Source organism: Heliangelus exortis, chromosome 18 (assembly GCF_036169615.1).
Source record: "Heliangelus exortis chromosome 18, bHelExo1.hap1, whole genome shotgun sequence".
Classification (NCBI taxonomy): Eukaryota; Metazoa; Chordata; class Aves; order Apodiformes; family Trochilidae; genus Heliangelus; species Heliangelus exortis.
In genome coordinates, this window is record NC_092439.1 from 10,688,174 (window position 1) to 10,714,620 (window position 26,447).

At 35.8% G+C, this 26,447-nt stretch overlaps 1 long non-coding RNA gene across 2 annotated transcripts in view; it reads right to left on the minus strand.

The window, feature by feature from the left end:
- LOC139804652 (uncharacterized) overlaps positions 1-26,447 on the minus strand; it is a 116,373-nt gene that overhangs the window by 57,457 nt on the left and 32,469 nt on the right. For both annotated transcript variants that reach the window (XR_011729476.1, XR_011729475.1), the window contains exon 3: positions 14,293-14,397. This is a non-coding gene — a long non-coding RNA (uncharacterized lncRNA). The remainder of the gene's footprint in view (positions 1-14,292; positions 14,398-26,447) is intronic.

Consider the following 26,447-nt stretch of genomic DNA (forward strand, 5'->3'; position numbering starts at 1 on the left):
TGAAAAGCAAACTGACTACACTTAATACATTTAAAAGAAGCCAATCATTTCCATGCAGTTCCAGACCTGCGTAACAAACCTTTTACATCGACCCCATTAAACAACAAAGGCACAAAATACTTTTGAATAAGGCTGAATAAAGTATCAAATAGAAAATAAATTAAACATACCTCGATTTAGTTTGGGAGGAATGTATACACTAGTGAATTTGCTCAATTTTTCCTTTTACAAGTCATTGCACATAAAGTTTGTACCCTTCATTTTGCAATACAACAAGAGGGTAAACTGCTGGGAATGTATTGTCTCTTGTCTCAAAACTACTGAATTCTAAAAAAAAAAAAAAAAAAAAAGGTAAAGCTGCTTAAAGACTAGAGTGATGTAAGATGAATTATTTTTATTAATTTGTGCTTTTAGTAGTCATCAAGAATTTTTTTTATCCCTGTATTGCCAATTATTCTAAATAATCTAATAAGATCAAGTGTTGCTATTGCAAGATCACAGGAAATGTGAAATTTCCAAAAGAAAATATTTTATACTCTCTACTATAGAGAGAGGGTAATAAATATTGCTTTTCAAGTTGCAGAAAATACTGCATTTAGAACTGCGAGTCAACTAACAGACCGTCTATAACCTATAAATGCTTCCATATTCACAGACATCAGCAGACTTATGGTTACAAAAAAGTAATAATACATACATATTAATAGATCACACTTTGTCCTTTGGGGAGCATATATTTTAAAAGGGCTAAGGCAGCAATAGTGGCTCCGTGAACAACTCAAATGCTATAGGTGTTTTATATGAATTACAGTGCTCATATTAACTAATGATGAATGTTTTGTATATGTAAGTATTTGATAAATACAGCAAAAATAAAAAAAAAAAGCTTGTCTTTAAAGTTAACATTTTAAAAAAACTCCAACACATTGCTGTTTGAAGGTTTGGAACTGGTTAAATACAGGATTATTTTAACCACATTTCAATGAGGAACATGAAATATAGTCCATGAGGTCATGCAATTCAGCAAAACATTTCCCACCCCACCCTGCCCCCCACCCCCCAGTTAAATGGAAACAAAAGCATAATTGCCAGAATACCTCTTTAGTCATATTTTAATCAAAGTGTTTGAGAAAACTGCCTGTAGCTAAGAAAAAGTTGCATCCCTAGGGCACTCTGTTGATAGTATCTAAAGAGGCATTGACTTAATCTTGACAACGGTAGCTGTGTTGGACACTTCAGGAACACACAGACACTTAGGTCTCAGCCCTTTTTCTGTAGAGCTGATGCATGGACTGAGAAGACAAGAGACAGGAAGGAGTAGAGCTTGCAGCAATAGGACTGTAATTTTGAAATCTAATATCAGTTGATTAGATGAAGCAGAGTGATAGTTTTTCATAGGTATTTGGGTGTATCTACATTGCTGTGTAGAGCAGACCGTTCTTCTGTCTGCATAAATCAGTTGTACACAGCTCTAAAGATATTATTTACAACTAACCAATATGAAGCCACCAGAAGTGAAATGTGAATCAGTGCTAGAGCATCCTTTTGTAATGTACTGTGTTAAAGCACTAAAGGAAAATGTTTGCTCTGGTATACATGAGCAAAGGAAAAGTAACAGCAAAATTGTGCTGGATCCATTTTCAAGTTAACAAGTGAAAAATTCTGTTTCAAGCTTGTATTCCTACTCCATGGTTGGAAAAAAAAATGGAAACTAAAAAGATATTAGCTTGTATAGAATATTTTTCAAATACTTGTTTCTGATTTATGGAGGATGCCAAGATGTACATGTACCCAAATGACTCGTCACTCCAGACTACAGTGACAGTCATTACATTATTTACATTCTTCATAATTCCCACATAGACATTTATGTACAAAAAAGAATAAACAGGTTACTTATATAAAACAATGCAAAACAAGGCAAAGAATTACTATAAATGTTTTTCTTAAACAACAAGAGTGCAAAATACTTTTGATTAGAAGTTGCCATCTCTCACAAAATCTCTTCCACAATTTTTCAAACAGCTTTGCTTCCTCCTTGCTGAAGGCTTTCAGAACTTTATCTAAATGTATTCAAAACTAATTTATATCAGTTTCATCTTGTACAGTATTTTCATATTCATCATCTGGTTCACCTTAATGTCAGTAAACATCCTGCTTGAACACATTTTGGACTGAAAAGTCAGCAGAATAGAGCTTTATCTCCTGGCCACTGCTTCAATGAATCTAGGACCACTCTGCCCTAGAAATAGGGAGGGCAGATTCAAAGCACATTGGACCGTATGTAGGACTATGGGACTGGCACACAAACCCCTACCCAGACACCTGACTTAGGCCACTCCTGCAGTGTTTACTGCCTATGATGTGCAAGATGTGTAGCTCTAAGCCCTTCTCTTCACTCAACATGCTGTCTCAGAACACTGTACAGACTGGATCATGAACTTGCAGCCTAGGACCAGGTACTCAAACATGTTTGTTCCACATGGGCAGAGTGGTTCATCAACAACAGTACAGAAGAGATGCAAAAGATATTGTTACTTAGAATTGCTATTACAGGCTTTGACATTCTTTTCTACCTCTGTACATTCTCCTGGCAGAACGATCATGTAAATAGCAATCTTTAAAAACAAATAATGTAGACTATCCCAAATACACTTGGTGTCTCTCCGTCTTCGTGAACATGTATATTTGCTCTCTCAATGTAGTAATCAGAAGTAGAGGATTTCATATTGGTTCCATGTTGTATTCTAAGTTAATGTGTTAAAAAGAAAATCAGGGTAGAAAATTCAAGCCCTCAAAGCTATAAATAACAGAATGAAAGCTGCCTGCATAAACCTAATTCAGCCTCCTTACTTAAAACTTGTCAGTTTTCTACAAGATAATACATCGAGGAACACAAAGGATTATGAGTGCACCGGAATTTCCTTTTCTTCTTGTTTTAGAACTGTCTCTGCCTAGACAGAATACTGTCAAAGCTGTATTTAAAAAAAAAAAAAAAATTAATGTGTGGAAAAAAACTAATAGTCATTTGCTACCAGTCAGAACCAAAAGTGAAGGGCTGCTCCTAAGTGAGCATAGCAGCACCTTGAAATCAGGCAACTGCTTCTCATAGGGAAGTTTAAAAAAAAAAATAGCACTTAACAACAGACTTCGCAACTGGAACATGATCAAGTCCAGCAAATGCCTTTTCAATAGGTATCTAACTCTGGAAGGCTTTATTAAGCTTTACTTTACTTTGAATGTTTTGAAATACAGTCTAAGCCTACTTTTCTAACAGCTCACAAAAGGACTCCTAAAGCAGCAATGATGGAATTGCAACAGTCTCATTTCTACTATTATTCTCTTCCTGAAAATATAGACACAAAAATTTTTGAGAAACAAAGACTTGAAGCAGTAGAGACCCAAGTGAAGGCTGGGACCCAGCTGCAGTATATACTGCCTGAACAGTGTGGAAAGAAATTCCACCCTGAAGAAATCCCACTGGCAACACAAAGAGAGTAAAAGATAGCAAGGAAAACAAAAAAGTGATAGAAGAAACTAGACCAAACTGTACATCAGACAACTGACACCAGAATCCTTGGCTGCTGCTGCTGTTGACATCTGGCAAACACTAGGTTTTGGGAAGAGGGTGTGTTTGGGTTATTTAAAAAAAAAAGAGAGAGGAAAAAAAATTCTCATATAGTTAATGAGAGATGATTGATTTGACAATATATAGAAATGATGTTTTCATTAAAAACAATCAAATTCACAACTGTCCCCATTTTTTGAAGTGGTATATTGAAGTGGAAATTTAGTTCCATCTTAAGTGTATAAAGGACTGCATTTTTTACTCTAGTCGTAATCTCAACCCTGATAATATAACAAATAATTTTATTATTGCTACTACTAAAAAAATGAAGCATACATATTAATCTACTGTAACTATTGTTAAAATTCAGCTTTTAAAAATGTTATAAAAATATTCCAGGAGCAGCTACCATACATTAACAATTTAATGGCAACCATTGAAATAATAACTCATTCTGGAAATTCATGAACCATAGATGACTGAGAAAGGAAAACCTGCCTGCAGTGCAAGGAGCATGGAAGTTAAAGAGTTACACACATGCAGAAGTCCAAATGAGTCAACAAACACTGTGAGTGCGTAAAAAAAAAATAATTTAGCTGAACATGTGTGCTTCTTGTTTATGCAAGCTTTTCAGAGAATGTTTTTCATAAAAGAGATGTAGCACTGTTCAACGCTCAGTCACTGTTTCTGGAGATGTGTCTTGGCTTCACTATGATCAAGAATTTAGACTGCTACTGGAGGAGGAAACAAGTCTCTCCTGAGGCAGTTAGGATTTACATCTCTTACTAGGGTGGAGAAATTTGTTTTATCCTACTTTTCTCCCTCCTTTGTTTTTTTTTCTTGCTGCTATTGGGCACACATGGGCAACCATCAATTTCTGGCTGCACATTTTGCACGCAACTACCAGTAGATAGAAGTACAGTGTTGCAACTGCAGGAGAAATGGATAAAAACACCAATTCTTAAAGGCCAACCAATGCAGAAAAAGTATGAGAAAGAAGCTTTAACAAATCATTAATTCAAATATCTGTAAAATCCATGGTCATTAAATGAAAATTTTATCAGAAATGACAGCATGGAGATTTGGTGATTTATATGATAGGACAAGGAGTAATAAAGAGGATTTCATTATGGACTACTACTCAGTGGGTTTCAGGTTGCTTTACCTCATTGGAGTCATTCCATGTTATTATAATATAAATAGAAATTCTGTTATAATTTCTCAGGAAGAAGAATTAATTTTTACCCATTTCTTTTAACACCCACAAAACTTTTCTTCTCCTTGAACAATTGCCCTTTAAAAGCATTCAGTAAGATCTGATGCTGTTACCCATCATATATTCTTAAAGGCACATCCTAAATACTCCTTGTGAAATCTTGTCACTCCTTGCCCCCCTCAACTGCCCGTTGAAGTTGAGATTTTTGTTACTGAATTCAGTAAAGCATATTGTTCTTTCTCATTATAGGTATTCAGACACCAGACAGTTTTGCTAGGCAAGTTTCTATTTTATCCAAACCTACAGACTTAAGAGAAAAACCAAGGTCAACTCCCTAATGAATTCTGAGTCTTATTTGTGTATCTCTTGTTAAACTACAGAATTGAGTCAGTACTCAGGTTTTCTTTAAAGCACTTAAAAGAAGTTTAAGCATTAAACTAAGACAATGGGACAAATCTTGATTCCAGTTCTGTTATTACAAGTATAAAGGGCTTGTGTTTATGGCAATGAAAAAACACAAGAAGGCTTTATTCCTTTCCTTGTGACAGGGACACTGACAGAGCTTGAAAGCTGTAAAGCAAAATTTACTCAGCTTACCCAACTGATTACCCTAATTCTTCAAATAATTTGTACTTAAATCAGAAGAATGCCTTTTCTGGAAAACACTAGTCAGTAAGAAGCATACACATAACACCTCTATACACAGCCAGTATCCAAGCACTCTGTAAGTGGTGCCCTCCCATACTTAACTCTACAGATGAAGAAAAGTAATTGTGCAATTTCAGGTTTTCCTTTTCTCAAATTTGAGAACCTTAGCCATAAAGATGGCTCACCACAGCCTATTATGTCACCAAGACAAACTAGCTGTTTTATACATTGGGTAAATCAGTTAGTGATTTCATAGTCACTTCACTTCCAGAAGTGTCATATGTATGTGAGTGAGGCCACCCACATGGTCCAGTGTTGTGGTCTGGTTGATCTGGTGGAAAAAGCAGTATAAAAGTCATTTTTTTGGCTTCTTCCAGTGCATCCAGATGATTTCAATTTGTTAGGATTCCACTAGAGTGGTCAGCATTACTTTGACAAAATTGTGCCAACAGACAACGCTTTCTGCAGCCTTAAGAATTTCAGTACACGTTGGGACCAGGCCAAGGTACAGAGCTATATGCTTTACAATCCTTTACTCATATGGTTTCTTAAACTTGGGTCCCTTAAACAGCTCCCATATATACAAGTGTTTATTATGTGGCTTGGGTACGACAAACACTTTACTGAGATCAAATTTCTACTGATGGAGTAAGGAGAGTTAATTTTTAAGTACAGGTCAGGCTCCTGAAACTTACAGTAAGACATTAGAATGAAGATGCCCATTAGTAGTCAAATCAGTAAGTGCCAGAAAAAAAGACACTGTAGACTTTATGCTTGTTTCTAAGTAACTTAAATTTCATATGTTGAACAGCAATACCATAGAGGTCACTCTCTTTTTCAACTTATGTTTGGCAAACCTGTCTCTAAGTATGAAAAGTCCTTTGTATCATGTAAGATTATCTGTTGTTCACTAAAAAGTTTAAATATTCAGAAGGTACTCCTTGAATTTTGTGATGGAGTTTTACAATGCAGAAGAAGAGAGGAAATAGTCTTGGCACTTCTTACGTTCCTGGTGTTCAGCAAGTTAACCATCAGCATGTGTCCAACCTCATATTGGCAAGAATCTCATGTTTTCAGAGTTTCCATCTACTAGTTTCTATTTCATTAGAGAGATGGTGTGTAGAGAACAAACGGGTTCTCTTTCTAGACATTCAGACTGTTGCATAGTTTTTTTAAAATCATGAGAGGAATTTAATGTTTTAAAATTATAAGTGACTAAGACTGTGATGCATAACATATGAGAAATATTCCTTAGCTAAGTGCTGTATGTACTTGGAAAAGCAAATAATATTGTTGATGACACTGATTAACTATTATCTGCAACAGAACTTCAAGTTTTGGAACCAGACCACAGTTAGCAGTTTACTACTTGGAAGTGACAGCAAATAGCTTTCCTTTTGTCTCCTCATCTTGTTCTCCTGCCTTCACCAAACATGCAAAGATGAGTTACAGAAAGTGTTTCTACTACCAAGTAATAAATTGAATGCCTGGACAAGAATCTTTGCATGACACACAATTTCCAGCAGTCAGTGAACAAACCTATCAACTAGTAGTAACCCAACTGGTAGACATACACAGACTTTCCTGATTTTAACTAAATTTATAGACTTCCTGAGCCAACTAAGAATTTTATGTTTACAGAACTGGTGAAGGCTTGGAACATTTTACGGATCTAACACTGATATTCTACCCAAGTTAATAAAAGTCTGATGCATAATACAAGTGGATTTTATTCCCCAGTAAAACGACCTATTTAACAATAGAAAGCCAAAATAATCTCAATGTCTTTGAATGTTTCGTTTGGAAGATATGAACAATAATAATGGAGATCACTATGAACTGACTGCTGTATGCAGGGGCAGCAGAGAGAACTAAACAGATAGTGCATCTTCTGACTCAGCAAATACCAAGCTGAAGTCCAAACACAATGCTAGCAAAGCCATTGTATATATTATATAGATATATATAATCTATCGTTCTGCTAGTATAGTAGATCACTCTTATGAACAGTTAGAAGGTGACATTTATGGACTCTACAGCTTCTGGGGCATCTTCCCAAAATTAACTGGGGAAGTCACTGGTTTCAGGATCTGAAATTCCACCACTTGTAGGAAATATGCAAAGAAGAGAACATAAACTCCCATCTTAAACAACTGTGACGAAATCATAGGTTACAAAGTCAAAATATTCTCCTTCCAGCACTGTAGAAATACCTACAAAAGCAATCTTACCCAATAAATCAGACATAAAACCAGTATTATTCTTTACCTACAGAAACTAACAGATATGCAGATCTCCCAAAAACACACTTCCTTCTGAAGTCACTCAGCACTTCTCTATCTTATACTGTATAAAAACTGTTTGGTGAAAAATGTAAATTGTTAATTTGTTTATTTCAGGTAAGTGGATAAACTCAGCTGATGTTTCATTAACAAGGAAAGACTTCTTTGCAAGTGTTCAAATCTCACTGGAACTAAAGAGCTACTTAAAGGACTGTAATTTTGGAAAAAAACTTTAAATATCTCTAAATTATTTCAACCTCTTTATCTGTATTGAAATGAGTTACAACATATCAAATCTGTTCTCTCAATATAAAATTCTGAACAATGTAATTTCTATATTTAGCACACCAGTAGTGTCATGTTACTACATGAAGTAAGAAATATGTAACTCCTCGTACTTTTGTGTTCCAGTTTCAAAACGTGAAAAGTAAATGAGATATTTTTGCACAAACTCAAATGTCTAGTAGTTAAACATCCAGGCTTAGTTAGGAAATTATCCAGTTGCTACCACACTGGAGTTTTTTGAAAGGACTGAACTCCAGTTAATATTTCAGCGAAGCCTGTCTGACATACTTTGTGGAAGCAAGCCATTAGAACAGCAGAATTCATTTCTGATTGCTCACAGGGAGCATATTTCTTTTTTTAAAGGTCCATCCAACAGTGCCAGTATTCAAACTAACAGAATCTGGCCTAGATGCCATTAAATATCATTCTATTCAAGGAGGAAAGGAACATCTTTTAAAGTATCTAGTCTTGACCTAACAGTGCCTAGAGTTGAAAAAGATGATGATGCCAGAGTGTCTTTAAAATGAAGTCCTGCAAACTACATTCTTCTAAGATTTTTATTTTTCTCTTCCATATGGTGGGGAAGGCACAGATGCTGTCACCAAGGAGTGAAGTAAAAACATAGATAGAAAAATCTGAACCTGGAAAAAGCTGTGTTCAGGTGGCAAAGATGGTAAATACAAGAGACTTCAAAATGAGCATAGACAGTACACCCATCATTAGAATCCAAAAAGAAAATAAGAAGAATTTATCTGTGATCTGTATCCAATATAGGTAATAATAGGATAAGAAATTATTGAAGGAGATAAACAGAATCACAATAGTCCTTACAAAGTAATCATATGTTTAAAATTGCACCTTTGTCTAAAAGTAACTGCGCTGACCTCTGTGCAATAAAAACATTGAGTTTGTATTCCAAGGATTTATTTTTTTTTAAATCAAATTAGACAGGCTTTATTATCAATACTGTATATTTGGAGCTAATTGAAAATATTCTTTGAGATTTCTTAAAGGACATCGTATGCCTTGAATAAGGATTAGTTGGATAACTCACAAGTCCCCTAGGGAAAATATGTTGTACAGACTACTCCTCATAAGTGGAGAATAATATCAAATCCCCCAGGAAGTCATGCACTGCAGCATTTGTTTTCATTTTGTTTTATATTTACTGGCAGTTTATATTGTTCTTTCAAGCTTGTGTTTAACAGACATTGCAGCATTACAGATTTTTCAGCACATGTAACATTGTGTCTTTCATGTTGGCCATCTGATAATATTTGCTTGGTATGAGTGTTGTTCAGTGGGTCCTAGAAGATTTGAAGATGGCATGAAGTTGAGTTTACCACATGGAATTTGTTCCTTTACAGAATTTTTATGCTTAAAACATTTCTAAACTTAGTATTGATGTGGCAGCTGCTGCCACTGCTCACCATTAATCTCACTGGTTATGTTCTCACCCCCAAGCAGCCTTCACTCTTTTTTCACTCTTGTTAAACTTTTTTTTTTTTTTTCCCCTGTATCTGTACATTCCCTACTGCTTTAGTTTGCAGCTTAGTTTGTGCCATTTCTGGCCAGCTCTGATTACTTGTCTTGTACCTTTACCTGTATTTTCAGAATTCAGTTCTGTCCCATTACGAGCCTGTCCTTTGAGATAAATACAACTTCTCATTGATATAACCATGAAAAAAGAAAATGTTATACAAAATAGTGTCCAATACACTCCAGGACCGATACTACAAAATCCTTTTCCTCTTCACAGTATTCAAACCAGAACAATTGTTTGAGCTATCTAATCTAGCATTCTGCTATCAGCAAACTGTAGATACTCACGTTGTCATAAAACCAAACAAATCAAATGGCAAGTAATTTCAACTAAACTTTCCTCTTAACTCTTCCTTCAAAACTTATCTGGGTATGACCTGCACCACATAATATAACTTCAGTTACCCTGCTTTGAGTGAAAGAGGGTGCAGACCAGCTCACGTCAGGAGGTACCCTTCCACTGAAATTTTTCATTATTTTATTCATTAACTACAATCTAACACCTTAAACAGTATCTTTAGTCATGAGTTTACGATTACAGCCCTAGCAAAATCTCATTTATTTAGTGATTTCAGGTAAGAAGAGCCTGTCATAAGCACAGATGCATGGTCCATAACACTTACTACTGAGGTTGAATTTAATGTCAAAGACACCCTGCAGTTTCTCAAGAAAGGGAGGGGAAGAGGATAAAGTGGTAGTACTACTGGTATTTTTCTCTGTGTGATCTTTTGACATGGAAACCCTCCTAAAACTGGCAGTTTTCTCAGTCTCTACTGAGAAATACAGAAGCTGTGAATGGATAGTACTGACTGCTTTACATACTAACAAATGCTAGTGCAGCAGACAAATCTCCCATCACATTACCTGAGGTTCAATCTTTTTAAGTGCCTGTTTGAGTTATTAGTCCTATCTTTAAACATGTGGTATGTGTCAATGTTGTAACACTGTGTACCTTGCCCATGTCTGCTCACACACCTAGCATCTGAGGTATTTTAGGTTAAGTCTTGTAATCATTTCAGATTTTGTCTGAATTAAAAAAAAAATCTGCATTACTGAAATGCTTACTATCTCTACATTGTACAGGAACCTGTTAGCTCACATCTTGTGTACATTGCACCTTCAGCCTCCTCTGAAAAAGATCATGGAGGGATGGCATAAATTGAAATACATTTAATTGATAAATTTTGTTGTGTCATCATACAGAACATGTCCTTGTATCAAAACCAGATGCCTAGATTTCCATGCAATATTGCAACAACATGGAAAAAAACCTGCCCCTGGAAAGGTAAATTTTAGGAAATGGTACTGCAGCTCTAGCAACAATTTAAGTAGCACAGGCAAAGGGGAATGAAGGCAGTGACAGACTCCAACATATGCTAACAAGTCTCCTTAAGACTCCACACTGCTCTGTAGGGGATAAAGGAGGGAGGCAATGGGGATTCACCTATCTGCACAATGTTACCTATGACTAATCAGCATTAGCAATACAGGGAAGCTACCTACAGGTAGAAACAGTTGTTATTTGCTCCTTGAAGAGGTGGTTGGCTTTTAAATTGTTTATTCACAGTTGGATTTTCCAGTAGCAATTTTAACCACAAACCTTAGGCATTAGAAAACAACAGGATACAGGGTTGAGAAATTACATCTCTTAATCTATACGTTGTAAATAAATCTTGGTTTGATCCTGTAAGGATAGGTAACAATAGTGAAGCCTTGAATTTTTTTATGAAGTAATAATTTAATTCCTTCAGATTTTAATTATATACCATATGCCTTCCTGGGAGGACACTACCAGAAGTATAGCTGTCAGATAAAAATTAATTTGCTAGTTAGATGACCACATACTTCATGAATTATACATGAAACTTTGTCTCATGGTGACTTACCAAAAGACTCTTTCATCACTCTTATTTAAAAACTATTGTAGTTTATGTAAACATAAGTCTGAACAGAAGTAAGGAGAATATGAGATAGTGCTAAGAAGTACTTCAAAAATTAGTATTTTAGGCATATTTTGTATTAGTGTGTTTTGCTGCAATGTGGGTCATTCCTCTGCTCTTGGCTGTTAGCAAAATGATGGGCAGACCATTGCATTCGCTTTCAAATACAACATTGATAGCTGGATTTACATTTCTTTTTAAGACTCAGCTTTTGCAAACAAGCCTTAGACTTCGGACATAATTCTGTTATTCAAATGGGAGAAGAGTTTGATAGCTATGCTAATCACTTTTATCTGAGAAAACATAACTAATAGCTTGGTTTACATTTGCCTGCATTTATGAGCATAATTTTAGCACATAATTTTATTGCACTATAAAACATAATACTGCATTAGTCTGCTCTTAAAAAAAAAAAAGTTACCTTTGAGTGATTTGCCCTTAAACCTTCACACTACTTTTAAATAACAGCATCATTTTAAATTTTTTACCTTTTAAATATAAAAAAAAAAAAATAGTAAAACAATTAATTCTACAAGGCTATTTTCTGTAGAGATAATATTGAGTGAATATATTTAAGGTAGTCACAGCCACATTGATCACAGGACTGTTTAGAGACAGTTATTCACATGCATAAATTGGACTGAATTAAGATAATTTGTTTTAACAACACATCAAAGGAACCTCTTAAAGTTCTCCATTTCTGTACATAGTAGCCAAGAAGAAAAGAGGAATGATCCACATAATCTGTTTTGTTCTTTTTTTATTTGTTTGTTTTCTTTCATTGTTTTTAGCACTGGAAACTGGAAAGGAAATAATGCCTGATATTTTAAGAGGGTCAGTTATTATTTTCAGTGGTGCATAAACATAAAGAAAATATGCTCAAGAGCTTAATTTTTTAAGTATTGTACTTAACATTTCCTATTCTTCCTACTGGAAGAGTCACAGCTAATAATGATATGAGAACTATTTTCTAGGACACAGCTATGCCAATTGACACTGTGATATTACTATTAATAATACCTTGCACATATGTAGCACATTTCCTCTCAGAATTTGAAAATCCACTTACAAATTTAACCTTACCATTCCCTTGGAGGCAAAATAAGCAAGGAACAGGAATGCAAGATGACCTGTGATGTCAAGTAATTATCTATTACAGAACCTGGATTTTCACACAGCTTATTTTCTAGCTAAAGACTTCTTCTAAGAAGGCTCTTAAGGAGTCAACAAATGGCCTTGTAATTGCCTGCAGCACACAGTGGATTTTGTTCTTCATCAAGCCCCTTCTCCCCCGCAATGGGTTTTCTTCTCCAGTATGGATTATTACTGAATTAACACCCCTGTTCCTACAAATAGATATGCAGAATCTTAACTTCAGCTATATGAGTAAGTCCACACGCTCTTGTATTTTAAAGGTAAACACAGGCATACTAAGGGGGATATTTGGTCTTCCCTAATATTACAGAAAATTTGTTTTGCAATAGCTTGTTTGCTTACTGACTGCAGACTAAATTAGAGCACCGAACTAAATTTTTGGTACTTGGTTTGATGAGGGGTTTTTATTTGTTCTTTGTTATTACACAGTCTTGGTGTTTATGGACTACTTTGTCTGATACATTGCATTAACTGTAATAGTAACATGACTTGATTGTAAAATTATTCCATGACATTTACAGACTCTTGTCAGACTGAGACACTGAGAAATATGCACGCCAAAATGATCACTAACCAGAACCTTTTTATATTGTACTGTAGTGTCATGAATTCACAGTAAGGACAACAGGGGAGATGCTGACATAATATTTTAGTGTAAGAATAAGGACTTTTCCTAAATGGAATCAGAGAATTTAAAACACTAACAATTTTTAACCCAGAAACTGTAATCTGCAAACTGAAAACAACACACACAAGTACAGCTTTCAGTTAACTTTGAGACATTGCCTGCTGCTATATTGATTTCTTTAGCAAGTCTTTTAAATTTCTTACTTAATCATTCCTGGAAAAAAATCTTACAAACTAAAGAGTTTCAGTTTCCAGGTCTGTCCTTGGTTGGCATTATCTGTCACTCTCTAATAGCTTTCACATAAGAACTTGTAATGGACCAACACTTTACTAAAATGAGTGCCACAAGCATGATAAATTAACTTAGTGCTGACTGATACTTGGAGAGGTCAAATGTCAGAGCCCCAAATAGTTATAGTTGCTCACTCATATTCACCTGAGAAATGAACACGAAAGAGAAGGAATGAGGTTTTAAAAGACTGGCAGCAAGATTACATACTAAGTCCATATCAGACTTGGGAGTAAGGCCTCAACTAAAGCAAAGGTTCCAGAAACATATTCATCTTGGAGGGGCTAGGGAGGTGCATTTGTCCATTTATTTATTTATTTTTTTAATGCAACATTTAAATCACTTTTTAACACTGAAACTCTTTAATGTAAGAAACCCAGCATGTTTTCTTCAGTGATATTCTCCTATACTCATTTGTAACTGTGATAAAAACTTTCAGAAACTCTGCACTTCAAAACATGCGTTATTAGACCTTGAACATAACAGCATAATATAATATTGACAGGATAATAGCTATCTCAGTAGCTGTTCACTTAGCAGTTAATAATAGTTCTTCATGTCTATGAGAACTAGGTCCATGACCAGATGATGATGAAGCTTCCAGGCACAGAAAAGCAGATAGTGGCTGGGGTATAATAAGAATGTAAGAAACTTAGAGAAAGAGGAAATTGGGAAAACCATTTTGTCTATGACAGGCCATCTAATTATTTCCTAAATTGGAAAATGCTTTTGTGCCTTACCTGGTTGGCCACCACGCACATTCACCATGAAAAATACTTCCTGACATCTGGTCTGAATTTTCATCTTATTTCTATATGGTCCTTTGTCCTGTTCCTTGTGTCAGCCTGTGAAGAACAACAAGAAATGACGGGATCTAATCACTTAAATAGTGAAAAATTGTCCTTTTTTTTTTTTTTTAAGCAGCAGTTTTGATAGTGTACCATTTCCTCTGTCTCTGTTAAGTGTCTTCTAATTGCTGTCATGTCACAAAGTTCAATAACACAGAACCAAACAGAGGTTTCTAACTGAGAAAATATGGGGACCAAGACACAAAGAGTAAAATTCAGACTTCCAGAGTATAAATTGGGCTCATTGGAAACACTAATTACCCTGATCTCTCCTTTCCACCAGACAAAAAACTAACTTGAATGCTTCTTTGTGGGTCTGTCTTGCATTTCTCAAGTGCCCATTACTGTTATCACTATCACTCCTCTGGCACTGACACTGACTCTGGACTTCTGAAAAGAGGCTGAAGTTGTAGAAGTACCTCAGGAGAAGTGCCATTAGCTTCATATTAGCACAGACCAATGCCAGTAGGCAAGACAGTCACACCTTCAAAAGCCTCAGAGCTTCACTGTAGAATGTACCTGCCTGGTTTGTTTCATATTTCTGGGAGAATCTAGAGGCTGAAAGAAGCTAACAAACATATGGATTATTCCCACTATTTGAAAAAATCGGTAGGATTCAAAGTATTGGTTATTTTTGTGACAGGACAATAAGGTTTGCAAAACTGTCTGTTTGGAAGATTCTCCCAAGCCTCTCTTTTTAGAATCACCATAAAGAGAAGAAGGTTCAAATATATAGAGCACCTTTCCTGGCTCAGGCAATAAGATTTGCAGACCATGCTACTATATGGATATATGGATAAGGAAGCTCATCAGCCACATCCCAATATGAAGACAAACATTAAAGAAGTAAGTATTCCTACAGAACTGAGACTGGCATGCAGGTCAGCTTGCCATGATGTTCCATACCCTGAACCTTGATTAAGATCAGGGATTGGCCTGGCCTTTTTTTTTCCTCTTCACAAAATGGGCTGAGTAAACTTACCATGAAACCTGGTGACTAGTACCAACATGGTTGCAAAGCAGCCATTAAAACTTTTATATTGTTCTCTGATATAAGCCTATACTATTTGATAATCTCACAAGTCAAATTCACATAAGCATCTCAAGGTCTAAAATAATGAAAAGCAAGTTTCACACACAGCCTATAAATTCTCTTCTGCCTAGCAGCTGACAGCGTCATTATTTTACTTCCCACAAATGAAATATGCGTATCTGGAAGGTTTCTTTTTCTAATTTTTAAGAAAACCAATGTAATATTTGTTGCTGGAATTTGCATCTAGCCTAACAATAGCTATCATTGTGCTGCTCCTTGGCACTGAGTACAGATGAAGCAGGCTCAGAGTTCTCCTTTCATCTTCTCCTTGCATCCTCTCCAACTCTAGGTCCTAGGCCCCAATCTTGAGGAAAGATTAGTGCTGACTGATCCCTTCACCCTCGTATGAGATGCCACAGGGGGCCGTAGAGCTTTATGTGCATACATCTCCCAGTTTATTGAAGAAAGCCATAGAGCTCCTGTAAGAGCTGGCCCAGGTTTTCCTATAAGTTTTGCAGTCAAAAGTTTTGAAGAGTTTGAAAAGTTTCGAACAACCATAATAGATATTGATTTGTTTTTAAATATCAGGTATAAAATGATCTGCACCCAAAATATGCCCTCTATATCTGTTGTTGCAGAGTTGGCAGGATATGTTATCATATTGTTGCTGCTTTAGCAACAGTCCATACAGGTTTCACCAGCAACATTACATATTGGACACAGCTGGATGGCCCATTTGATGATGTGACCTACTGTGGTTAGATGTACATTTCTCTAAATACTTGAAGGCATTAAGACTTGAACACTTTCTGGTTTTTAATAGCCTAGTTAGGAGATCCTTCAGCAAGACCTTGTGCAATATCAACCTAAGACTTTGATGCAGGCTTCACTTTTATAATGAATTTACAGTTATAAAGGACAATCCCCAGAGAACAAAAATAAAAGGTACCTAAGCTGCTGCTGAGTTAGGATTGTAGTCATAAAACTAATACTGTGAAAAATTTAGTCTGTAGGTAACAATGAAAAGTTGATACAAATGGTCATTGACTTCAGTAATGAACTCTCTGGCAACAACTTTTCCAGACTCATGTTAATCCTTGAGAGAAACATTTTAGCACAGAACCACTTAATCATTTATATGAATGAAAATGAGTGCAAACAGAATGCTGAGATTGCTTTAAGATCACCTCTTTTTTCTTGTACGGAATACCTACTATAATTACATTTTACTTGTCAGTTCATAAATTTTGCTTATTACAAATCAGGCATTATTGATTGCTTTTTAAAAGTACTAAAACTAAGCTAAGAGCAGTAGATCTCTCAGCAAATTCAAACCATACTATCTTCCAAACTAATCACTGGCAAAGAGACTGTGGAAAAACTATCCAAGTTTATTGTAAGCCTAATGCAAAAAACTGAAGTTACCATGAGTTTTAGGTTAGTAACTTGGCTTTGAGTTTAGCATGTTTCAAGCCACAATGGAAAAACAAAACCAAAAAAACAAAACCAAAAAAACCCAACAACTTATTTGGCAAAGTCAGACACTTGTAAAGCCAACATCCTGTAATTGTTTCCTCATTTTGCCTGGCACTTTGAATAAACGAAAAAAAAAAAAAAAAAAAAAAAAAAAAAAAAGTGGAAAATGGAAAGGAACAGAACAAAGAAATCAAGTTGTCTCATTTGTAGTAAGTAAGAATATAAATTACCTAACTTGCTCTTTGTGTTCACCTCCTAGGTAGCATCCAACAAAAAGAAAGTAAGTCAACACACCAGTCTTTGTGGGGAAAAAACCCTGAATTTAAATTCTCGGTTTGAATTAGTGCAAACAGTGGATATACTAACACAGTTGACCCTAGAATACAGAAGAGCCAAAAGGATAGAGGGCAGCATAAGAGGACTCAACCTCTGAGATCAGTTGATTAAACATCTCCAAGTGAGATTAATACACACTGGGAATGTCCTTATTTAGAACCAGTAAGAAATAAAAGTGATCAGAAGGGATTTAGAGCTGCCATTCTCATTAAAATAAGGTTAGAGGATGACAGCTACAAATAGTCATAGGAGAGGGAGGGGAAATCTTACAAAGAATACATTAATAATGTTTGGTAGTGGATTAAATCTATACAATTTCTGAGCAATCTCAGACTTTATTTCTTTTATTGCTGAACTAATACTGAAAAAACCCCCAAACATAAGGTAGCTATTGATCTGGCTGGGATACAATGTCCTATTCAAACTGAGTATCTGTTCCAAGTATCAAGCAATAAAATTAACTGTCCTCTGTAAAGAGGGAGGAAAAGAGAACATTTATGTCAATGTCAAGCCAGGAAAGCAATTTTTTACTAACCTAAGAAGTTAACAAAATAGAATACAGAAAAGTATTTTAAAATAGAAATAATCTAAGAACCTTCTAAATATCTTAACAGTGCACTTGGCTACACTTGCATTTAGGAAGCAATATTTTACATGGAGCAGTAGATTTTTTTTACAGCTTTAAATCCAAAGGTGGGGCTTTAGTCCATCAAGAAATGACAGAAACAAACTTAATGCCACTGTGAAAGTACCAAATTAAATTTGGCAGTTTTCTGAAAATGGCCAGCTAATAAGACTGTGGCTTAACAGGTACAATGAAAACAGCTGTGTTCAGAACAGTTGCATTTATGAAGCCATTGACACACAGTCCTGAGTCACTTGAGTGACAGATGGAAAAGTCTTTGGTCCTCAAACGTTAAGAGAGACCAGAGCAAATTCTATACAGTTACGTGTGACACCTATTACTAGAGCAAAAAATTATTAAAAATGCATTTGAGGCACCAAGCAGTGGGAAAAAAAAATTTAAAAGTAAGACTTGGGTACTCTTACAAGGTGAAAGATAACTGTGTAATAAAGGTAAATGATCTGCTGCTATCTTAGAATCAGAAAGAAACTAGCCACATTTTCCATGTTAGCAATTCAAGAACAGAAAATTGCTATACATGTAGCCTAGAAAGAAGCTTAATTTTCTCAGGATACATCTATGTAACTGGAGTGAGAATAAAGACTGCACCAGAAATAAACAGGAGAAATATGTTGTAAGGCAGGTCTGCTTCTTTGTTGATTTTGTGCCTCAATTTCCTTTCCCTGGCAACTAGGCAAAGGAACTCATGTATGTTCAGAAAGCTCAGATATCTGGAGATTTGTCTTTTCCTTTGCCTCTGAACAGCACCTGCCCTCAAGGAGACAGGGCTGGTAAAATAGGAGAAGAAATAGTCTTCCTAGCTATTCAAGTTTTGTCCCCTGTGAAGATCCTTCAGCTACAGTTACAGTCAAAGCAAACAGGATATTAAAGTAGCTTTTTCTGTACTTTAGCCACCAAAATAGAGGAAGGAGTTGAAAGACCATAAGGGTATATGCCAAGCTGCCTTGTGACGACTGATAAGCTGTTGCTGCATGTAGTTGGAAAGTAGTGTGCCCTTGGGCCAGTTTGGCAAAAGAATGCATTAGGTATGATTGTTGTCTGGGCTGATGGATCTATGTGTCATAGAAATTATTATTTTTTAGTATTTCACATAGCATCTGCTGATCTCACAATTATGATAGATGCTGGATGGTGTGATGCTAGAATCACATCTTCTATGATAGTTTCCTATCTTGCACCATATCAAATACTAACTCCAAGGAGATTAGATCAACCAGCTTTGTTTTTTCAGTCTGGGAAGCACCTTAAACCACGAAAGAAAAATGTTTTGGTTTTTTTTTTTTTCATAACAGCCTTAGAGGTCTGTACATGCTCCAAAGACTTCCACCAACATCTTAAATACTCTGTTATTCTCCAGCTAGTGCCATTCATAGGCCCACTAAAAGACCTGGAAACATGACCTTCAGCTTTTTCTTTCAGTGTTCTACACTAAAGAATATCTATTTCCCCTAATCTAAAGCATATTCAGCTCTTCCGATTTTATTTCCGCCTTTGTTTATTTCCATTTGCACACTGATATTTCCTATCACTTTGCCTTTATCTCTGTATTAAACAGCTTCCTTCTAACTTTTATAAGTCCCAACGTGATAAAATCCTGTCCTAAATATGACATATCAGATTGCATTACTGTTAGAATTTTTGATAATTATGTCACCATTAATTACATTCAGCAGAATATCACCTAAAAGAATTTCATGAGCTAAGAGAAGAGATATGAAACAGCTTCGCTGCAAACAATGAGAAAAACACCTCAAAAGCTTTTGTCTTCATGACTGTCAACTACCAACAAAAAAAGTCCCTCTCTGACTCAGACAAGTGAAGCTTAGACTGCAAATACCACAAGGAACTACTCTGTCCAGCATCCATGTCACAACTGCAGTAATATTCTGGTTATGCTTTGCATAAGCACTAAATGTACCAGACATCATCTGACTACAGATACTGCATCATATAACTCTGCTCAAGTCAATCCATTCTGGGAGATTCTAGGCAACATTTATTCATTATTACTTATATTAGAGCAGAGGGGTATGGATATGGTTTGGTTTGGTTTCACTTGAGAAGAGTACTTGAGGATTCAGTTGAGGATTATTTAGTTGTGTACAGAGAAGAACCTTGTTATAGCATCATTGTTACTAGCTTGATTAAAATAGAGTATATTGGTACGGTCGAACACTTAATATGAAGTCAGTACATCAACTCTGTATTAACATAAAATCCTATGTATACTAATGTAATTCAGCCATGGCATAAAATCCTATGTTCTTTAATTGTGTTAAAAACAAAAAAAAATTTTTAATATCAGCCACAATCTCTTTCACGATGATGCTTTTCCACCACACATTTATAAGGTTTTGTTTACTATTTTATATTGCAAAAGAGAGCCCTGGTAATCAGCTGTACTAGATTTAATTACAATCTGATAACCTCAGAGAAGTTGTCTCTGCCAAAGTTTATCTCATAAGTAAACCTCACAAAGGGTATAGAGGGAAGAGATAACAGGTCACACAGGTACATTTGTAACTGATTGAAAGAAGTAAAAATACTTGATGGCAAAAACCCTGAAAGCTAGAAAGTAGTTCTGTTCACCAAAGGAAAAATCCCACTCCTCCACTTTGATGATCTTCTTGATAAAGAAGTCTGTTCTTAGGTCAGAAGGTAAGCTGACTTAGATGAAAATCTAGACACTGGCCTCTGGATAAGCAGAGCAAAACATGGACAAACACCATGCAGGAAAGAGAGTGTCATGTCATCATGCTAAGATGTCTTACTGGATTTTCCATAGAACAGGACTGAATGCCAAGATTTGATGAATTTTGTAATGAAAATCTATGATAACCCCAAGCAGAAGTAAATTACCAGTAAACACAGATGAGAAAGCTCTTCAGCTTGGCATCAATAGCAACCCTACTTCCCTGCTGGTAAAGCAGAAATGAAAATAACTTACAGGGGGAAAGAAAAATCTTAGTGTATATTTTGACAGTTTGCTGAACACACTAAAGCAGTCAGGCCGTTCTGGTGGGAGATGGTGTCCTGTTGAAAAGGAATCAAGATGTTGCACCATGATGAAATCTCTAAACTTTCTGGGAAGATACCGGTTTTGCTATTTCAGGAGCTGTTGAACTGAATTCCCATAAACTGGAGTGGAATAAATAAGATGTGGTCTAAATCATGGTTCCAGAATAGGCTCTGCTTGGAACAGAACATAGGGATAACAGGGTTCAGTTCTGAGGCTGGTGAAAGGCTGTTCCAGTTGACAGATTATGTTAACAGCTTCTGTGCTGGGAGTCTGGCAAAAGGCTTCAGGGGAACTGTCTCTTTGCTTTCATTCATATTTTATACATACTATATATATATACGCAGAGAATGGTGAATGTACTAGCCTGTAATTTTCTGTCACAATCACAGACATCACACTTTGTATGTGAGCAGTCATGGCTAAGAATTGATATTTCAAATCTTATTTAATCGTCTCCATTCTTACGTTCTGGCAAGGGCATCTGAGGAACATAACCTAACAATGTTAAGCAGTGTTCCCTCTCATAGAGCAGATACCACTTCCAGTGCAAATACATGTGCTTACAAGTTTAATGTTAGCTGTCAGCAGGTACTCAAGCATGAAAAGTTAACATTTGCTTTCTATCAGGATTCACGTGACCAGTGCTCGGTGGCTTGAGTGTTGGAGAAAAGTGAGCACAGAAGGTCCTTGACACCAGAGTACTACAGGCTTTTAAATTTAAAATAAAGCTTTACAGATGTTTTGGCATCTCCCCAATACAATTTAAAGAAAATAACAACAAAACCAAGTAAATAGGCAGGTATTTAACTAATTAGAAATGTTTTTCAGTTGCACCTCTGTTAAATGCTTATTCATCTGGTAGCTGACTGAAAACTGATGTTGCATACTGTGATACTGAGGACATTGCTCAGTAGCAGTCCCCCTAGAAAATCTGGAAGAAGCCAAGGCTGGTTCTACACTTGTTTAAAACAGCAGAATTTTAAGAGTATATAAAAACTGGGTGATCCCATAAAGACACATGTGTCCAGTTTTGGGACTCCAGTATGACAGGGATTAACAAACTTCCAAGAGTCCAGAAGAAAGGCCTTAATATGGTTAAGAGCTGGAACAAATAATATAGAAGATGTTGAAGGGACAGAATTTATCCAGAAAAGAAAAAAAAAAAAAGCAGATAGGATTTGATTTTTTTTCCTGAAACCAGTATGAGGAACTACCAAATAAAGCCAGAAAAACAAAGTTAAAAACAAAACAAAAGGTGGTTCTTCATACTGGCTGGTAGAAGAGTTGAACTTGCAAGACAGTAGTAGCTTACTATTGAAATAAAGAAATACACTGTGAGTTACTGACCAAACACACAATATCAGGAACTCTGAGTTGAAAAATAGAGGCTAGAAGCAAGCTGGGTATAAAAATATCATGCATGTTTTTCGTGGTTTTAATCTGTGCTGGGGTTTATTATCACAGTTGAGTAGAGGATACTTGGCTAGATAGGTCCTTGGCCTTAATCAGTGCTGTCTTAGAATTATCTTACTGCAATGTCTTGCAAGGTTCCCAACTGTTTGTTGCCCATTGCACTGCGGTTCCACAAGTTCTGAGTTTTAGTCATCCCTAAAAAGAATTAGAGTTCTTGAGTTCTTTATGAGATATATCAGTAACATTCAATGCATGACAGCTGGATATCTTACAAAGAACCTAAGACATAGATAGGATTTTGGTACCATGTTCTATCAGACCATGTAATTTATTCAGATAAATATTTTTACATGACCAAAATACATACAAAAATAATTTGAAACACCAGAAGATGCAGCTGCATGCATGAATAAGTTTGATAGAGATATGCTGACTTAGAGATCGGAGGCATAGTTTAGATCAATACACCCACCACTGATTTATGGTAGATGCTCTGCCACACCAGTAAAAGTTGCAATAGAGTGGGGTACCCAAGAAACCTTGTAGACAGGCAGATGATGCAACATGATTAAAAACCTAAAGCAAGTCAAAAAGATCACACCAAGAACAATGCATACAAAAACAGAGCTCATGTCAGTTGTGCTAATATACAACTGTTGCCACTTTTATTTTGTATCATAGTGTGATCAGGCAAGTTGTTTGTTATAGATGAATAGAGTTGATTATTGTTGATTACAAATGCACTAATTAACACAGTTCTATTTGTTCCAAAACTCTATTAATAATCAATTCCGAAAGATTTAGGCAGACATGTGCAATTTGGCATAGTTTTAATCACCAGAGGACGATGTACAGTCCCTTCAGAGGATAATGAAGAGACAGGGGAAAAAAACCCAAAACAAACAAAAACCAACAACACAGGAAAAGCAAGCCTTTGGCAGAGAACAAGTATACCTAAAATATGCTACTTTTCAATCTAAGCAGCTTACTAATCACCTTACCCATCCTGACAACTTAGACAATGATGATTTAGAGTTCATCCCATAAAACAGCTTAAATGAGAGGTGCAGAATTGTGCCAGAGCTCTATATATGAGCCAGAGAGGCCAAAAAAAAAAAAAAAAAAAAAAAAAAAATTAGTTAAATATGTACTGTTTTACTTTAAGTGAGCAAAAGTTGCCATTGAGAATTACTCATAAGTCTGGAAACACTTCTTCATCCATAAAAGGACCGACAATGTAGGCACAGTTAGGAGTTAAACAGGGAATGATTACTTTGCTGTTACATAATAGTTAAGGTTATGGTAGCATTTACTTTTCAAACACACATGGGCCAGAGACTTACAATAGAGTCATAAACATTCTAACCTGAGACCTGAGACTAAGCTCTATCTTGAGATCTTATCTGTTTCACCATTTATGGACAAATGCACACAAAAACTGTTCACTTATACAAGTCTGAAGAGAAAAAGAAGTTTGTTGCACTGAAAAGCTCCTAAAGATTTTTATCTAGGAAGAAAATACAATTTCTGGCATGAAAAAAGGCCAGTGGCAAGTCATTAGTCCATAGTCAGCCCTACTATCTATTAACAGTTCTACAAAGAAGCAGTCTATTCAAGGTACTGAGATTTCCATAATCACAGAAATATTTTAAATCTGGCTGGAACACCAGGATGAAATGCCTTACAAAGAATGCCACAGGATCCACATGACAGAGCTCCATTACAGGTCCTGATCCACGTGGGCTCGTCACTATACAGAGGCACAGTGAAGATAATGTACAAGTTGATTACTTTCAACTACTCATTTCAGTTATTTAGATAACAAAACATTTACCTGGAAATTTAATAACAACACCCAAATGGATGTGTGCATAATCTCATGTGAAGCAACCGATTTTTATGGAAGATTTGGTTCATCATTGTAACAATGGTCAGGATTAGAATCTTACATCTTTACCTAGGTAACCTTTCCTTATACTTTGAGTTTCAAAGTTGCTGACAGAATATTCCACGCAAAATTTGGAAATTAAAGAACTGTATTTGTGGTTTTATAAAAATAATTAAAAAAAAGCTTTACAATACAGCTTACACTCTCTGTTTGCCACACTGCAGTAGAGTTAATGGAGACTATCAAATAGACAATCTGATTTTCCCCACCTCAATAACAGTTTATTACAAATCCTTGTCTAGCATGAAATAATTCTGTGAAAATAAACCAAGCATGAATCTTATTTGGGTTACAGAAAGGTCTGAATCATTTATGACTGAATTAATTGCTAGAAAGACTTATGAGCAGCCAATTAGTAGTATTTGTATTTGGATCTGCCAATTGGCCTAGAACTGAAAATTAATGCTAGTTTCTACATAAAGAATGCAGTGTTCATGATAAAAAACATTCAAATAAAATCAAGAATATCCTTGAGAATTACTGTCTTGAATGGAACACGCCTGATAACTGGCCAGAAAATTCTATTAGCCAAAACTGCCTAAGATATTTCCCAACTGCTGATTCAAAAACTGATTGTGCATCCCTCATACAACATCCTAGAGTCTGATTTTTTGGTTGCACTGTTTCTAAGAAAAGTCCTTCAAGAGTGGGAGTAAAGGATAGTGCTATGCATGAAATCTAGATAGATTCCAGCAAACTGTCAATTTCTATCCCTGAGATTTCCATATGGCTTCTGAGGACTTCATTTCGTCCACTTGGAGTTCTACTTTTCCACGACCAGTAAATGATTTTCACACTCATCGGAATTATCTCGAGAATACTACCTGCGAATAGTAGAATATTGTAGAGAATATTCTGCGAATCAGCAGGTAAAAAAAAAAGCAGCATAACCATGCACTGCATCCAATATCCTGCAGAAGCATCCTTTTAAAGACTGTTATGGAAAACACACATAGTAAACACTGTTTACAGGATGGGCTGTACCACAGAGGGCGACATCAGGGGGATATTACCTCTCTCAAGTTACTCTCTCCCCCACACGCTTTTCTCAAGCTGAATGTAACAAAGCAGAATGGGGCACCAGAAGTTTCTGGAAAAGGAAAGTCATTTTGAGCTGCTCCTATGACTGATCAAAGACTTCTCCATGGGAACCCTATATTTCCTCTGAATTGTCATCCTCTCACCACCCAAGCCTGACAAGACTCAGGCCAAAATTAAATATGAAAAGAGAAATAACAAGATGGAGAAATACCGAAAGAATCTATCGCAAAACAAAAGGGGAAGAATAAACATTGACAAAAGCATTCAGTACTAGCAGAAGCTTGTGTGCTAGGCAAGCATCTCAAGTTATTCTGTAGCTTCTGGTCAGAATATGTATTTAGTGACTTATGACAATTTTTAAATTTCTCACTTAATAGAAAAGTAAATAATTGCATAACATGCCAGGACCCAATCCTGGACTATCCGCAGGCACTCACACTCTGAACTGTGCATTTTTCCTCTTTCTTGAATGATTTTTAACAGCAAGCTGTATTTTAAATGTATTCCATGCTCTTTACCACAGACTGTGCTCTCTGAGGTTACAAACTTGAGGAGAAGTTGTATAGCCAAAGGGGGTTTTCAGAAATTCAAAGTAACATATTTTGCCCATGAAGAACGTACTCACACTTTCTTGAACTAAATTACAACAAAATCCTATGTAATTAGAGCATAAACTTTAATACATTTGTACCGGTAAGAAATGCTAGAAGAGGAAGACAGTGGAACATTGTGTAATGCTTAGAGGAGTATTTGAAAGCTTTTAAGCATCATTTAAAACAGATTGTAATTAAGGATTTTCCTTTTTTTATTACATATTAAGATCTCTAAGAGTATAACTTCCATAAATAGTCAAGAATAAACTACATTCAGACCTACATATAAGCACATTTCTTGGCACAGACAAATGAAAACTGTGATTGCTGACATCTCTTTGAAGGAAGATTTTCCTTTTTATTTTTTCATCCCAGCCCTTGTTTTATTTATATGGCTCTGCACACTTTTTTATTTTTAATTATCCTAAGGAAAAGAAGGGGTGGAGGGAAAGAGATCTTTGTTTTCCAACTGAGACAGTGAAATACATTCCAAAGCTGCTTTTGTTTTTAATTTACAGAAGCCCTCATGTCTAATCTACTAA